The sequence below is a fragment of the Lolium rigidum genome, chromosome 3 (genome assembly GCF_022539505.1).
Source record: "Lolium rigidum isolate FL_2022 chromosome 3, APGP_CSIRO_Lrig_0.1, whole genome shotgun sequence".
Lineage (NCBI taxonomy): Eukaryota > Viridiplantae > Streptophyta > Magnoliopsida > Poales > Poaceae > Lolium > Lolium rigidum.
This window is the reverse complement of record NC_061510.1, coordinates 320,327,464-320,336,784: the sequence shown is the minus strand read 5'-3', so window position 1 is coordinate 320,336,784 and position 9,321 is coordinate 320,327,464.

Below are 9,321 nucleotides of genomic sequence, written 5' to 3'. Positions count from 1 at the left end.
GTACATTGCCGGATGATCTGTCTCTGGGTTCTGAAACATGAAGAATCTATCTCTTCAAAGGTTTATATTGTACATCATTCTTCCAAAGTTTTACTCTGTTGAGAAGAATCAATCCCCTTTCGTCTCATGTTGTTTTTCTGGGTGGCTCTCACGGTGATTTGCTCTATTATTTGTTCCGCCAATTTGATGATCAAATGCATGAGCTCATGGTTGATCTATCCTATTTAGGGGATGTCTCCACAGTTTTTCAGAACAAACCTCTGGTCATCTCGTTGATTGTTCAACAAGCTTCGTTTTCAGGACTTCTAATTGACCAAAGAGCAAGCATGACAGTTCAATCTTTTTTCCAAATATGTTCTCAATAACAGAGTAATCCGGTGAGGTGTTGAATGGATCTTCTTGAACTCCAGTACATGTAAGCATTCTTTTAGCGTGCAGATTAACCACTTCTCTCTCTTGTAGTTTTGGTGGCCTAACTGGGCAGTTCTGTTTTGCACTACATTGGCACCTTTTGGGGTTCTGGACTTATGGTTGCATAAAGTCTTTATATATCGATGTAGCATGGTTGACCCGGTCACTGATTTGTATAGTTCAGAACACCAGGCGCCACCTATGATTGTAATTACCTACTTTTTTCTTTCAAAACAGACGTTTTGGGGTTCTGGACTTATGATGTACTACTTCCGTCTAAAAATAAGTGTCTCAGTTTTGTCTAAATATGGATATATCTTGATGTAGTTTAGGACGGAGGGAGTGTTGATGAGTGCTATATTGTATGGATTGTACTTGTACCACTGTGCAATAACTAAAAATGATTTGAGATCAATTCTTATTGAAGAAACTTTGCCCCAGAAGCACGTATCTTCTAATAAGCAAAACATTATTATGTGTTGCAATTTGGACGCTGAGCACCGGCTAGGAGGCGCCCCAAGGGGCGCCCCAACACAAAAAAAATTAGTTACTTGCATTTACCTTATTTTGTTATCATGACTAGTCCCGTAATTGTTACTCTATCACCTGAGGAATCGATCTTTACTTTTAAACAAGGTGGTGAAGAGAGTTTTAAAGAAGCTTGGTCTAGAATTTTTGATTCTTATAGTAAAACTGAACCTAAAATGACTCTAAGTTTGCTTCTTAGTAACTTTTATTTTGGGATTATTCTTCGCTATAGATATGCCTTAGATGCTGTAGTGGGAGGAGATTTCCTTCACCGTGATGGGGATCAAGCTTATAATGCCATAAAAAAATTGGTTGCATCATCTAGCTCCGCTAATAATTTTAATTCATCTCTTGCTTGTATTCATAATATATTAAACACTCTCGAAACGAATATATCTTGTTTAAAAGAAGGGTACAACCAGATTCGTGAGTATTATGATTATGTTCCAGTAAGCTTTGAACCTTCAATGTGGGTACCTACTATTAAAATTGCTATTTGTGGTGAAACTTTTCACGCCCGTTGTGATATTATGTCTGAGTTTTGCCTTATGCCTGAAAGAATTTATGAATCTTTGACACTTTGGGAACTTACTGAAGGAGGAGAAGGAATAACTCTTACTGATAACTCTGTTATAATTCCTAAGGGTATAGCTGAAGGTGTGTTCACAACCTTTCTTGGAAGAACGGTATCCACTGATTATCTCGTTGTTGAATGTGTAGGGACAGGACAAATCACACTTGGAAGGTCCCTGCTGAAACTCGTGGGAGCAATCATAGATGTGGGGAAAGGCACTCTAAATTTTACCTCTACACCCGGATGCGGTCATGTATTTCCTAAACCAAAGAGTAAGAAGGGTAAGCGCAAAGCCCCTGGCAAGAATGCTAATGCTTCATATCTTGATAATACTTGATTCACACTTTCTGCGCCTAGCTGAAAGGCGTTAAAGAAAAGCGCTTATGGGAGACAACCCATTATTTTACTTCTGCACTTTGTTTTATATTTGAGTCTTGGAAGTTGTTACTACTGTAGCAACCTCTCCTTATCTTTATTTTATTGCATTGTTGTGCCAAGTAAAGTCTTTGATAGTAAAGTCAATACTAGATTTGGATTACTGCGCAGAAACAGATTTCTTACTGTCACGAAATTGAGCAGCCCCTTCTGTAGGAAATTTAGAAAAATCTGCCAATTTACGTGCGTGATCCTCAGATATGTATGCAACTTTCATTCAATTTGAGCATTTTCATCTGAGCAACTTAAGTGCCCCAGAAAAATTCGTCTTTACGGACTGTCCTGTTTTGACAGATTCTGCCTTTTATTTCGCATTGCCTGTTTTGCTATGTTTGATTGATTTATTTGTTCCATTAACTTTCAGTAGCTTTGTGCAATGTCCAGAAGTGTTAAGAATGATTATGTCACCTCTGAATATGTGAATTTTCAATTATGCGCTAACCCTCTAATGAGTTTGTTTTGAGTTTGGTGTGGAGGAAGTTTTCAAGGGTCAAGAGAGGAGGATGATACAATATGATCAAGAAGAGTGAAAAGTCTAAGCTTGGGGATGCCCCCGTGGTTCATCCCTGCATAGTTTAAGAAGACTCAAGCATCTAAGCTTGGGGATGCCCAAGGCATCCCTTCTTCATCGACAACTTATCAGGTCACCTCTAGTGAAACTATATTTTTATTCCGATCTTATGTGCTTTACTTGGAGCGTCTGTTTGTTTTTATTTTTGTTTTTGTTTGGATAAAATTGGATCCTAGCATTCCTTGTTTGGGAGAGAGACACGCTCCGCTGTTTCGTATGAACACATATGTTCTTAGCTATACTTTTAATGTTCATGGCGAAGGTTGAAACTGCTTCGTTCATTGTTATATGGTTGGAAACAGAAAATGCTGCATGTGGTAATTGGTTTAATGTCTTGAATAATTTGATACTTGGCAATTGTTGTGCTCATATAGATCATGTTTAAGCTCTTCCATCATGTACTGTCTACCCATTAATGAAGAACTACATAGAGCTTGTTAAAATTTGGTTTGCATGATTGGTCTCTAGAGTCTAGCTATTTTCTGGTTAAGGTGTTTGAACAACAAGGAAGACGATGTAGAGTCTTATAATGCTAGCAATATGTTCATATGTAAGTTTTGCTGTACCGTTTTATACTTGAGTTTGCTTCAAACAACCTTGCTAGCCTAGCCTTGTATTGAGAGGGATTTCTTCTCGTGCATCCAAATCCTTGAGCCAAAACTATGCCATATGTGTCCACCATAACTACCTACTACATGGTATTTCTCTGCCATTCCAAAGTAAATTACTTGAGTGCTTCTTTTAAAACTTCATTCCTTGTCTTTGCAATATATAGCTCATGGAAAATAGCCTTAAAAACTATTGTGGTGAAGAATATGTAGCTATGTATCTTATTTCTTATAAGTTGCTTGTTGAGCGGTAACCACGCTTCTGGGGACGCCACCAACTATTACACCTTTGTTGAATATCATGTGAGTTGCTATGCATGTTCGTCTTGTCTGAAGTAAGGGTGATTTATCATGATCAAATGGTTTGAGTGTGCATATTGTTAGAGAAGAACATTGGGCCGCTAACTAAAGCCATGATCCATGGTGGAAGTTTTAGTTTGGACAATTAATCCTCAATCTCTTATGAGAATATTATCTGTTGTTGAATGCTTATGCATTAAAGAGGAGTCCATTATCTGTTGTCTATGTTGTCCCGGTATGGATGTCTAAGTTGAGAATAATCAAAAACGAGAAATCAAATGCAATCTTTCTCCTTAGACCTTTGTACATGCGGCGTAGAGGTACCCCATTGTGACACTTGGTTGAAACATATGTTATGCAATGATAATCCATGTTAATCCAAGCTAATTAGGACAAGGTGCGAGCACTATTGGTAATCTATGCATGAGGCTTGCAACTTATATGATATCTTATACATAACACATATGATTTATTACTATCATTGACAAAATTGTTTCTACGTTTTCAAAATGAAAAGCTCTAGCACAAAAATAGTAATCCATGCTTCCTCTGCGAAGGGTCTATCTTCTACTTTATTGTTGAGTCAGTTTACCCATTCTTTCTATCTTAGAAGCAAACACTTGTGTGAACTGTGTGCATTGATTCTTACATGTTTACCTATTGCACTTGTTATATTACTTTGTGTTGACAATTATCCATGAGATAAATATGTTGAAGTTGAAAGCAACTGCTGAAACTTATATCTTCCTTTGTGTTGCTTCAAAGCTTTCTACTAAGAATCTATTGCTTTATGAGTTAACTCTTATGCAAGTCTTATTGATGCTTGTCTTGAAAGTATTATTCATGAAAAGTCTTTGCTATATGATTCAGTTGTTTATTCATTATCTTTACCATTGCTTCGAATCGCTGCATTCATCTCATATGCTTTACAATAGTATTGAACAAGATTATGATAGCATGTCACTTCAGAAATTATCTTTGTTATCGTTTACCTACTCGAGGGCGAGTAGGAACTAAGCTTGGGGATGCTTGATACGTCTCAAACGTATCTATAATTTCTTGTGTTCCATGCTACTTTTATGATGATACTCACATGTTTTATACACACTTTATGTCATTATTATGCATTTTCCGGCACTAACCTATTGACGAGATGCCGAAGAGCCGCTTGCTATTTTCTCGCTGTTTTTGGTTTCGTAAATCCTACAGAGGAAATATTCTCGGAATTGGACGAAATCAACGCCCAGGGTCTTATTTTTCCACGAAGATTCCAGAAGACCGAAAGGGAAACGAAGTGGGGCGACGGGCGCCGACACCACAGGGCCGCGCGGCCGGGGTGGGCCCGCGCCGCCCTATGGTGTGGGGCCCCCGTCAGCCCTCCGACTCTGCCCTTCCGCCTAGTTAAAGCCTTCGTTGCGAAAACCCCAGTACCGAGAGCCACGATACGGAAAACCTTCCAGAGATGCCGCCGCCGCCAATCCCATCTCGGGGGATTCCGGAGATCGCCTCTGGCACCCTGCCGAAGAGGGGAATCATCTCCCGGAGGTCTCTTCATCACTATGATCGCCTCCGGATCGATGTGTGAGTAGTTCACCCCTGGACTATGGGTCCATAGCAGTAGCTAGATGGTTGTCTTCTCCTCATTGTGCTATCATGTTAGATCTTGCGAGCTGCCTATCATGATCAAGATCATCTATTTGTAATGCTACATGTTGTGTTTGTTGGGATGCGATGAATATGGAATACTATGTCAAGTTGATTATCAATCTATCATATATGTGTTGTTTATGTTCTTGCATGCTCTCCGTTGCTAGTAGAGGCTCTGGCCAAGTTGATACTTGTGACTTCAAGAGGGAGTATTTATGCTCGATAGTGGGTTCATGCCTCCATTGAATGCAGGACGATGACAGAAAGTTCTAAGGTTGTGGATGTGTTGTTGCCACTAGGGATAAAACCTCAATGCTTTGTCTAAGGATATTTATGTTGATTACATTACGCACCATACTTAATGCAATTGTCTGTTGTTTGCAACTTAATACTGGAAGGGGTTCGGATGATAACCTGAAGGTGGACTTTTTAGGCATAGATGCATGCTGGATAGCGGTCTATGTACTTTGTCATAATACCCTGATTAAATCTCATAGTAGTCATCGTGATATATGTATGTGCATTGTTATGTCTTCTTTATTTGTCAATTGCCCAACTGTAATTTGTTCACCCAACATGCTATTTCTTATCGGAGAGACACCACTAGTGAACTGTGGACCCCGGTCCGTTCTTTACATCTGAAATACAATCTACTGCAATACTTGTTCTTTACTGTTCTTCGCAAATAAACATCATCTTCCACACTATACATTTAATCCTTTGTTTACGAGCAAGCCGGTGAGATTGACAACCTCACTGTTACGTTGGGGCAAAGTACTTTGATTGTGTTGTGCAGGTTCCACGTTGGCGCCGGAATCCTTGGTGTTGCGCCGCACTACACTCCGCCACCAACAACCTTCACGTGTTCCTTGACTCCTACTGGTTCGATAACCTTGGTTTCTTACTGAGGGAAAACTTGTTGTTGTACACATCACACCTTCCTATTGGGGTTCCCAACGGACGTGTGTCTTACACGCCATCAACCATGCATAAAAGAATATGTATTTGCTCACCCAGCATGTGTCACATTGCGATCATACTGCCAAGGACGCCCAAGTAGCAATCCACACACCTCCAACGGCAACACATCGCACTCTATCTCATCAACATAATCATCAACTGTAAATGGCACACGCACCTTGTGAGTAATCTTCAGCATACCACATCTATTCAACCACTCAAGACGTTTAGGTTCAGGAAGACGCCATGTAGACAACCCCAATGCTGCCACCATCGCCTTGCTAATGCCTTAGTACAGCTACCACCATTAATCATCAACTTGCAAGCCTTGCCCTTGATAATGCACTGAGTCTGAAACAAACTCCACCGCTGACCCTTGTCAACTGTCTTGCAAGCATCATCTTGTACCTTCTTGAGTTGCATATTCAGCCCGCTCAATGGTACATCCTCCTCAATAGTCAGAGTAGTGCTCTTGGTATCAGAGTCAGGTTTCCTCTCCTCAGTGACTGTCTGTACTAGAACAACCCCCTCCACGGTAGTGTTAGAGCACACCACCTCCTTTGTAGGAGACGGAATAGACATAGCCATAGCTTCCTTGGAACATAGCTGCAACCTCTTGCCAACCTCAACCGTCGGTGACACAACCCGAAGTGGCTTTTTGAGGGTCTTCACATGCATTGTAGGCTTGTTACCAAACACAAAACACACACGTAAGAATTCCCGAAAATCAAACCAAGTTGCAGACATAATGCCCTTCACACGCATCTCCTTGTTCCACCAATTGTGTATCTCTTCATCCACACGTCGAACAGCAAGTACCAACCGTGTAGAACCATCCAAGAACTCATAATCGCCACACCTTTGCAAACCCTGGTGTATATGATTTTCCCACAACTCATAATCTGGAACCAATGCATAATGATGAAGTTTCCACTTGACCTTAGTCTCAGCAAATGACACATCGTCTAATATATCCAGAAAATCATTGAAAACATCTCCAGACCTTTTTCCTAAAACACACCGCTTCCCATGAAAATCACCAAGAAATGACTGCACCGCGGAATAATGCGGAAGTGGAAGTCCGGACGATTGCACTGAACGGAAAACAGGCCGATCTGGCTCAGCGAGCCGCTTGAACCGGGCTGGTGACCGGCTGGTCCGGCCTGAGCAGCCGGTTTGACCGGGCCGGGGACCGGCTGGTCCGGTCCAGTGACCGGTTTGACCGGGTGGCCGACCGGGCGAACGCGTTGAAGCCCCTGGACATCCATCCGGTTGGCACCGGTCTGAGAGCCGGTTTTGGCCGGGATGGCCGGTTGTAGGGCCGGTCCGACCGGGACCTAGGCCGACCAGGCCGATCCTAGAGCTGGCTGACCGGGCCTCGGCGCCGGAGGAGCTCGAAACTCCATCTTCATCCCCGATTCCGGACTCGAAAATTCGCGATTATGGCTGCAAAAACTGCCCGAGACGATGGAAAAACTGCGCCCAATCAACTCCAAACTTCCTCCAACCAACCTCCTTCGACCGAGAGCCAAGCTCCACCGATCTAGAGCCAACCTTCGCGATGCAAACCGATCTAGATGCGATCGATCAACAAAACCTCGCCGTGAGCAACCCGGAAAACTCGATACCACATGATAAGGGGGATCCCAACAGATCCTCCTAGGTTGATGCCCGATCTTTCACAGCGAGAACCGGGTAGATAGAATCTCCCAACAACGCGATGAACGCAACCTGGAGAAGAGGGAACGAATCCAGCAAGCAACGGATCGATGAACGATACGCCTCAAACCTTGAGCTAGATAATCCTTGATGAACACAAGAACCTTCGCAGCGGATATAATAGATAAACGGCAACACCGTACCCCCGGAGGGATGATACACGTGAACACACGCAATGGGGTAAATCCTAATCTTTAGTCTAAACTTGTCTGCCTAAACCCTAGCCGTCCCTCCTCCTTATATGAGGGGATGGTGGCCGGCCAGCCCTAGTGGGCCTCCCTAACTTGGTTTGGACAGGCACAAACCAAACTGACTCAAATCAGTAAAAACCCTAATTAACCCACATATGACCATTACATAAACTAAGATAATTAAACCGGTGGAGTCCTGAATATGGGCTCCACATAGGTCTCCATGCCCGTATCACCTTGGCTCGACACTGTTGTCCTTCTCTATAGTGGCGGCGGTTTGCAATCCTCCCTCCTGTTGAGGAGCGAGGAGGAGAGAGAGGGGAAGCACAGCAGAAACACATACAAGTTAGTTGACAGGAAGAGCAACCCGGCCGGAGAAGGCTCGGGGCTGGCGGTTCCTCACCTTGGCTCGCTGTCCTTGCACGCCTATACCGCAAGGCCGAGGCGACACTCGGTGCGTATTGGAGGCAACACGTGTTGAAAAAATAGGAGTAAGAGATGAAGTCATTTATTGTAAGGAAGCAATAATTAGCTACTTCAGCCAAGAAACACTCAGTCCTTGAATATACCTTTCACATTTCCATATGAAGGTAATTGCACTATTCATTTATCCATATACATGAATGCTATTCGTAATATCTGCAAACTGGTGGTGCTTCTTCTCCTCTACACCTTCACCAATTTTGTAAGGACAAACGATGGTTTTCAATTGTACAAGCACCAAAGTGGTTAGGATTTCTGAAGTCATAAAATAAGAGGAGGCCTTGTGCAGATTAATCCATATATAGCAGGTGATGTACCAGAGATGAGCTGAATACACCTGCAAATAAGATGGAGACATGTACAAGGTATGAGCCTACTGAAATACTAATGCTGCAATAAACAATGATAAAAAATTCCATAGATAGTATATAAGTAGAGGTTGCAGTATTTCTGACCAAACAAAAGAACTTCCAAGAATGTCATCAAACGATTGATGTGTTCCGAGAATGTCATCAAAGTAGTAGTCGTTCCACGAATGTCATCAAACGAGTGTCATCGTTCCGAGAATGCCACTTCCGTCGGTTGACGACTAGATGACCGTTAAGTTTATGTGAACCCTTATTGCATTTTTTGAATTTTTGACAAAACAATAATAACAACTTTATGCTGAAAAACTTTGAAAGCGTTTGCAATATAATATAGTATAAAGTTATGAACACGTAGTATGAATAGTATTTTCAACAATAACATTCCAGCTTAAGTACGGAAATAAATTCATGTCCAGCATTATAAAAATATCCAGGAACAAAACCTTTTCAGCAATATCACAGTTCGATATCATCTTTTCCATCCTAGACAACAAACGAGTTCAACTGAAGCTTAGACTGGCTAATT